The sequence below is a fragment of the Rhinopithecus roxellana genome, chromosome 3 (assembly GCF_007565055.1).
Source record: "Rhinopithecus roxellana isolate Shanxi Qingling chromosome 3, ASM756505v1, whole genome shotgun sequence".
Lineage (NCBI taxonomy): Eukaryota > Metazoa > Chordata > Mammalia > Primates > Cercopithecidae > Rhinopithecus > Rhinopithecus roxellana.
In genome coordinates this window covers 164,614,541-164,621,931 of record NC_044551.1, presented here as the reverse complement: position 1 = coordinate 164,621,931, position 7,391 = coordinate 164,614,541, and positions in this window count along the sequence as shown.

Here is a 7,391-nt window from a genome sequence, read left to right as displayed (position 1 = left end):
GACAGACCCCAGGGCACAGAGCCAGCAGAAGGCGGGACAGAGTTAGCACAGGTTTCTTCCTTTCTGCAGCCAACCTCCTTTCTGCACAGGCAGTGGTGGGGTCACGGCCCGCCTCAGTGCTGACTGCCCTCAGGTAGTGCCGACCCAAACGGGGTCTGTGTGTACACAGGCCCACCTAAAGCTGCCTTTAGAACTTTCTGCTACAAAGACACGAGCATGACCAACAGTGTCCTTGGTTCAGCAGATGTTTATTCGCCCTGGTCCCTGCTCTTCAGAGTCCCTGTGCAACGTTGAGGCCAGTCCGGGAGTCCGTGGGCTGTCCAGCGGAGGTGGCCAGGGAGGCTCACCTGGAGATGGAGCTGTGGGGAACACTGGCGTGGAGATGGGGCTGGGGCCAGGCAGTGCAGGAGATGACCAGGCTGTGTAGAGGGTGAGCAGCCACGGAGCTTCAAGGCAGCCCAGAATAACGGAGGAGGAATCATCTAACTCCTAGGAAGGTGTCATCGTTCATTCAGGCTGCTACCACAAAATGTCACAGATTGGAGGGCTTATCAACAACAGAAATTGATTTCTTGGCCGGGCACAGTGGCTCATGCCTGTAATCCCAGCACTTTGGGAGGCCGAGGTGGGCAGATCACGAGGTCAGGAGATGGAGACCATCCTGGCTAACACGGTGAAACCCCGTCTCTACTAAAAACACAAAAAATTAGCCGGGCATGGTGGCAGGCGCCTGTAGTCCCAGTTACTTGGGAGGCTGAGGCAGGAGAATGGCATGAACCTGGGAGGCAGAGCTTGCAGATCGCGCCACTGCACTCCAGCCTGGGTGACAGAGCGAGACTCCGTCTCAAAAAAAAAAAAAAAAAAGAAAAGAAAAGAAAGAAATTGATTTCTCACAGTTCTGGAGGCTGGGAAATCCAAGGTCAAGGCACCAGTAGGTTTGGTGTCTGGCAAGGGCCTACTTTCTGGTTCTCTAGCTGTGTCCTCTCATGGCAGAAGGGGCAAGGGCCCCTTTTTATATGGGCAATAATTCCATTCATGAGGGCTTCATCCTGTGACCTAATAGCCTCACAAAGGCCCTCCTAATACCATCACTTTGGGGTTTATGCCTCCATATATGAATTGATGGGGTTGGGGACAAAATTCAGTCTACAGCAGACGGGAGCTGCAGAATCTTACCCAGAACCTCCACATCATCAGTGGGGGGGAAGACAGCACCAGCTGTCTCTTCACACGGGGAACACGCAGCCATCCAAAGAACAACAGGGGCCACACACGGGTGGAGGTTTCACTCAGCAAGACAGGCCAACAGTGAAAAAGTCAAAGGGGCAGAGCCACGCGGACACGTCGTGTGCTTTGTGACACACTCATAGGAACTCTTTTTTTTTTTTAATTAAGACGGAGTCTCGCTCTTGTCACCCAGGCTGGAGTGCAGTGGCGTGATCCTGGCTCACTGCAGCCTCTGCCTCCTGGGTTCAAGTGATTCTCCTGCCTCAGCCTCCCAAGTAGCTGGGATTACAGGTGTGCACCACACCTAGCTAATTTTTGTATTTTTAGTAGACACAGGGTTTCACCATGTTGGCCAGACTGGTCTGGAACTCCTGACCTCAGGTGACCCACCCGCATCAGCCTCCCAAAGTGCTGGGATTACTAGCGTGAGCCACCGTGCCCAACCAATAGAAACTCTTTTCTTTTTTTTTTTTTTTTTCTTTTTGAGACAGAGTCTTGCTCTGTCACCAGGCTGGAGTGCAGTGGCACAATCTCGGCTCACTGCAAGCTCCGCCTCCCGGGTTCACACCATTCTCCTGACTCAGCTTCCTGAGCAGCTGGGACTACAGGCGCCCACCACCACCCTTGGCTAATTTTTTGTATTTTTAGTAGAGACGGGGTTTCACCATGTTGGCCAGTCTGGTCTGGAACTCCTGACCTCAGGTGACCCACCCACCTCAGCCTCACAAAGTGCTGGGATTACAGGCGTGAGGCACCGCACCAGGCCAGAAACTCTTTATCCATGCTGCAGGTGGGTGTAAACACAGGAAAGGCCTGCAAGGAGAGGGAGCAAGCTGCAACTGCTGTTACCTGGGGCCCAGGATTTGGGCAGGGGGCAGGGGGCAGTTAATTGTTCATATATGTAAGAAAAATGAATTCATGGATTACTTGGATATTTAAAACTAATCTAACAATACAAATGGAAAGTGGTTCTGAGGCTACATGGAAGCTGCCAAAGCTCAGGGACACTTCCAGGCACAGAAGGAAGGCAGCACAGACAGACCTCTGGGAGCCAGGTCATGGCTATCACCCAGACACGGAAGAAGACAGGAGGAGACACGTGCATAGCTCCCAGCACCAGGCCAGGCCCACAGTGGGCCCTTATGCACAGTGGCTGGGGCCACCATCCTGGGCAGTCTCTCCCTGGCCTGCCTTTGTTTATTTTATTTTAATTTTTTGTTGTTTAGAAGTGGGATCTTGCCATGTTGCCCAGGCTGGTCTTGAACTCCTGGGCTTTCAGTGATCCTCCCACCTTGGTCCCCCAAAGTGCTGGGATTACAGGTGTGAGCCACCTGGCCCGGCCTCCCTGGTTTTCCTTTGACTGATGGGGGTGGGGACCAGCTGGGACCTTGGGGGTCAGACTCCAGCTAGCTGTGTGCTGACGATTCAATTGTGTTCTGTGGAGCCTTGGAGTCCTGGGCCTGAGGCTGCCCCGGGCTGGTGGTGCCCGGCTGTTGGCTGCCCCGGGCTGGTGGTGCCAGGCCGTTGGCTGCCCCGGCAGTCTTGCTCATCCAGGCCTGGTCTGTGGTCACTCCCCCAGCTCCAAAGCCCCTCGAGGTCAAGGCTGGAGGAAGAGGAGGTGCTACCGTCCTTAACCCAGCACCATTGCCTTCGTCAGAACACTCAGACTTGGCCAAGTGGATGGAAGGGGACTTTGCTGGGGACAGAGCCTGGGGAAAACTTTCTTCCCTGAAAAGATGGAGAAACGCCCAAGAGGCCTCTTTGATCCTGCTTTGTGCCCTGGACGCTGGGATCTGGAAGGCCAGGGCAAGGCCAACTAACCAGACAAAGCTGAAAAGCAGAAGAGAAAAGAGAGCCCAGGTCCTCAGCACATCGCCGGGCAGCTAAGCAGTCCTGATACTGAAATCCTATTCCACTCACTGCTGCTGTTTAGCATGTAGGGTGGGCATTCTGTTCCTCATAGCGAAATTGCCCTGCAGAGAAGCAGTACAAACTGAAACCCTGCCAGCAGCGTGCCAGCGTGCCGCCTCCTGCAGCCTTTCCTGGAGCGGGTCCTGTCCGAAACCCTTGATGAGAGGGCGAGGAGGATGCGATCTTGGGAAAAGGTCAAATGCCCTGACTCGGGCCCCTGGCCTGCCTCCCTAGCTGTGATGCCGTTTGGACACTGCGGTGGATGCCCTGCCCAGAGCCGAGGCCTGCCCTAAGGTCACACGACACTCCCCATCTCTCTCTGCAGGGCAGGCCGGGCCTGGGGTGCTGGGGAATTGATTCCCCCGGTAGAAGTGGGTGAGGAAATACCCCATCTTCTTCCACTCAGAGGGACCCCTCGAGGTGTGAGCCTCCGAGTCTCTACGAGATCCCAGGGGACAGAGCCTCGGTTGCTCCAGGGTAACTCGACACATTCTCATGGCCTTCCCTCCCTTCCCTGCCTCCCTTCCCCACGCCCCCACAGTGTTTCCAGGGAGCTTGCACCCAAATAACCTACTTTCAGCTACCCTGTTAACTACTTGCACATACATCCTCATTTCAGAGTCTGTTTCTGGGGATCCCAACTGAGACAGCAACCTCAGGCAAGCGACAGCCCCATTTGTGCCTCAGTATCCCCATCTGTAAAGGGGGGATAATCATGAGGGCTGATGCCCAAGTGCCAATGCCTCCTGCTTCAGGTCACAGCACCCCACTCCTGGGGGACTCGCCACGCCCCATGCTCAGTTTAGTGGCACTTTCCATCCTGGTGCCCAGGCCTCCCTAGGCCCAGAGGAGCAAGGCCCAACCAGGGCAGCCCACCTGGGCTGTGAGCCCTGCAAGGCGGGCAGGGGGGACAGACAGATGGCTCTGTGCCCTGGTGTGGCGGCCCATGGTGCCCCCTGCTCACCTCTCAGCCCCCACTGCAGCAGGTCTGGCTACTGCTCTGCCTGGCCCTGGTCTCAAGCCTTCCTGCCCGTTCCAAAGGCTGCCCCTTGGCCTTCCATCACCCTGTCCATGCAAGCAAGCCAGGCTCCTGTGGATGGAAGCAAATCCTGGCCCCCATCTCCTCTTTCCCCAGCTCTCTGCATTTCTAGGGGGCTCCAGGAGCATCTTTCATGTGTCTGATGTAACATGTGTGGCACCCTTGTCTCCTGCCAGTGGGGGGCAGTGCCATGTTGCAACTCCCATTTCCATTTCCGGTGCCTTCACTAGGTACCTGAAACGTGGGAGGCGCGCACTTTACCCCAGAGCATGTTTTGTAGACAGTGGCTCGGCCTCCCCCTCCCCACAGGGACCCAGAAACCAGCCCCAAGTAGGGTTCCCTGCACCCCTGCATCCTCCACCCCCTTCGTTTCTATCCTCCCACTCCAAGCATCTACCCTCACAGCAACCGCAAAAAAAAAAAAAAAAAAAAAAAAATGCAAATAAGGGCTGGGCACAGTGGCTCACACCTGTAATCCCAGCACTTTGGGAGTCCGAGGCGGACGGATTGCCTGAGCTCAGGAGTTTGAGATCAGCCTGGGCAACATGGTGAAACCCTGTCTCTACTAAAATACAAATAAAAAAAAAAATTAGCCTGTAGTCCCAGCTACTCGGGAGGCTGAGGCAGGAGAATGGCGTGAACCCGGTAGGTGGAAGTTGCAGTGAGCCGAGATCACGCTACTGCACTCCAGCCTGGGCGACAGAGCGAGACTCCGTCTCTAAAAAAAAAAAAAAACAAATAAGACAGGAACCCATGCAAGTCAGTGCACGGGGTCAGGGCTACTGGCTCAGCAGTTCGGCTGTGTCCTAGTCTGGGCTCATCCTAGATGACCCACGAGGTACACAACTGAACCGACACAGAGGGGCACATGGAAGTTGCTGGACACGTGACTGCCGTCAACAGCCACTTCTCCAACGACTCTACCTGCTCCCTCCAGCACCCCCAGGTCCCCACCCATCCATTAATGCAACACAAGAGGTAGGAAAATCACGGAGAAAAGAGATTGCCTCAATAGGGGATAACCAAGTAATTTGTGGGACGGCTACGTCATGGAAGACTAGGCAGCCTGGAAGAATGGACTAAATGTGAACAAACTCACTGGGAGGAATTCCACAGTGAACTTCTAACCAGGATGCAGAGAAGTAACCAGAATATCCCAAAACAAAACCAACAAGAACTCCATGCACATATGAATGGTTACATGAATGTGGAGAGCAAGGCAGGGAAGGTTCTACACCACGAGGTTAGAAATAGATGCCTGGAAGGGCCGGGCGCGGTGGCTCACACCTGTAATCCCGGCACTTTGGGAGGCCGAGGTGGGTGGATCATGAGGTCAGGAGTTCGAGACCAGCCTGGCCAACATGGTGAAACCCCCGTCTCTACTGAAAATACCAAAATTGACTGTGCACGGTGGCTCATGCCTGTAATGCCAGCACTTTGGGAAGCCGAGGCAGGTGGATCACGAGGTCAGGAGATCGAGACCATCCTGGCTAACACAGTCAAACCCCATCTCTACTAAAAATAAAAAAAATTGGCCGGGCGCGGTGGCTCAAGCCTGTAATCCCAGCACTTTGGGAGGCCGAGACGGGCGGATCACGAGGTCAGGAGATCGAGACCATCCTGGCTAACATGGTGAAACCCCGTCTCTACTAAAAAAATACAAAAAACTAGCCGGGCGAGGTGGCGGGCGCCTGTAGTCCCAGCTACTTGGGAGGCTGAGGCAGGAGAATGGCGTAAACCCGGGAGGCGGAGCTTGCAGTGAGCTGAGATCCGGCCACTGCACTCCAGCCCGGGCGACAGAGCGAGACTCCGTCTCAAAAAAAAAAAAAAAAAAAAAAAAAAATTAGCCGGGCCTGGTGGCAGGTGCCTGTAGTCCCAGCTACTTGGGAGGCTGAGGCAGGAGAATGGCATGAACCTGGGAGGCAGAGTTTGCAGTGAGCTGAGATGGCACCACTGCACTCCAGCCTGGCGACAGAGCAAGACTGTCTCAAAAAAAAAAAAAAAAAAAAAAAAAAAGGAAAGAAATAGATGCCTGCAGCAGGAGGGAGAAGAGGGAGGAGGGAGAGAAAAAATAAGAGCAGGAGCCAGGAGTCTCTGAGGAACAATACCCTACCTTGGTACAATGCCTCCATGGATTGCTAGTGGCTCAGCCAGGACCCATAGCTGTGCAGGGGCCCTGCCCCATGGCCCAGGTGGGACAGGTGAGCAGCTGCTTTAGATCCTTTCTGGGGCTGCACGGGTGAGGGAGGGGCCTCAAGACAGATCCAGGCCACACGCACACCCTTTCTATTCGCTTATATATAAATATGTCTAGTAAGCTGTAGAGAATTCTAATTTAAAATAATGTCTCTATAAATGTGTCAATGAACATATTGTACAAAAAATTTTTTTAATTAATTTCCTGTCATTTTAGGGATCTGATCCAGACTGCCTAATGCAGAGCCAGAGGTCCTCCCACTGGCCCCCGTGATCTGCCCAGTCCCTCCTCCCCACATCGGTGCTCAGACACAGCACTGGTGGTGCTCCGGCGCTCAGACGCAGGACTGGTGGTGCTCCGGCGCTCAGACGTAGCACTGGTGGTGCTCTGGACAAGCCCAAGGAGGGAGCCCAGGCCACCCTGATCATGGGGTCCCAGCTGGTCACGCAGCTCGGTTCCAGCAGACAATGGGGGCTGCTTGCCTCCCTTTCCCCAGAGAGTCCCAAGGCTCTGCTGCCTGGGGTACCCATCAGGGCAACCATGTGTAAGGAGGTGGGATCCCTATGGCTCAACCTCTTAGATTTTAGGAGCCGCTTACCCCCAGTGCATCAAATCCCTTTGTCATCATTGACTTTAGTGACATCATCATCACCATCATCATCATCTTCATCATGATTGTCATCCTGTTGTCATCGCCATGATCAAGGCAGGGGCAATAATGATGCTGATGATGCTGCAGGCATCTGCTCGCCTAATCTCTTTTGATCTGCACAGTGACCCTATGACTTATGTGTTGCTATTTCTGTATTACAGATTCAGAAACCGAGGCTCATGCTGGGGGCAGGGCAAGGTCACCTGGCTCCATGGAAGGGTCTCTGACCCCATGGGTTGTAGACCTGGGCATTCCCTCCCATGTGGAGTCCTTCTTCTCTGCTGTACCTGGAATGGCCTCACGGCCCCAGGCTGCCACCTCTCATGGCAGACAGGCCCTGATGATGTCCAAGAGCTCATCTGCTA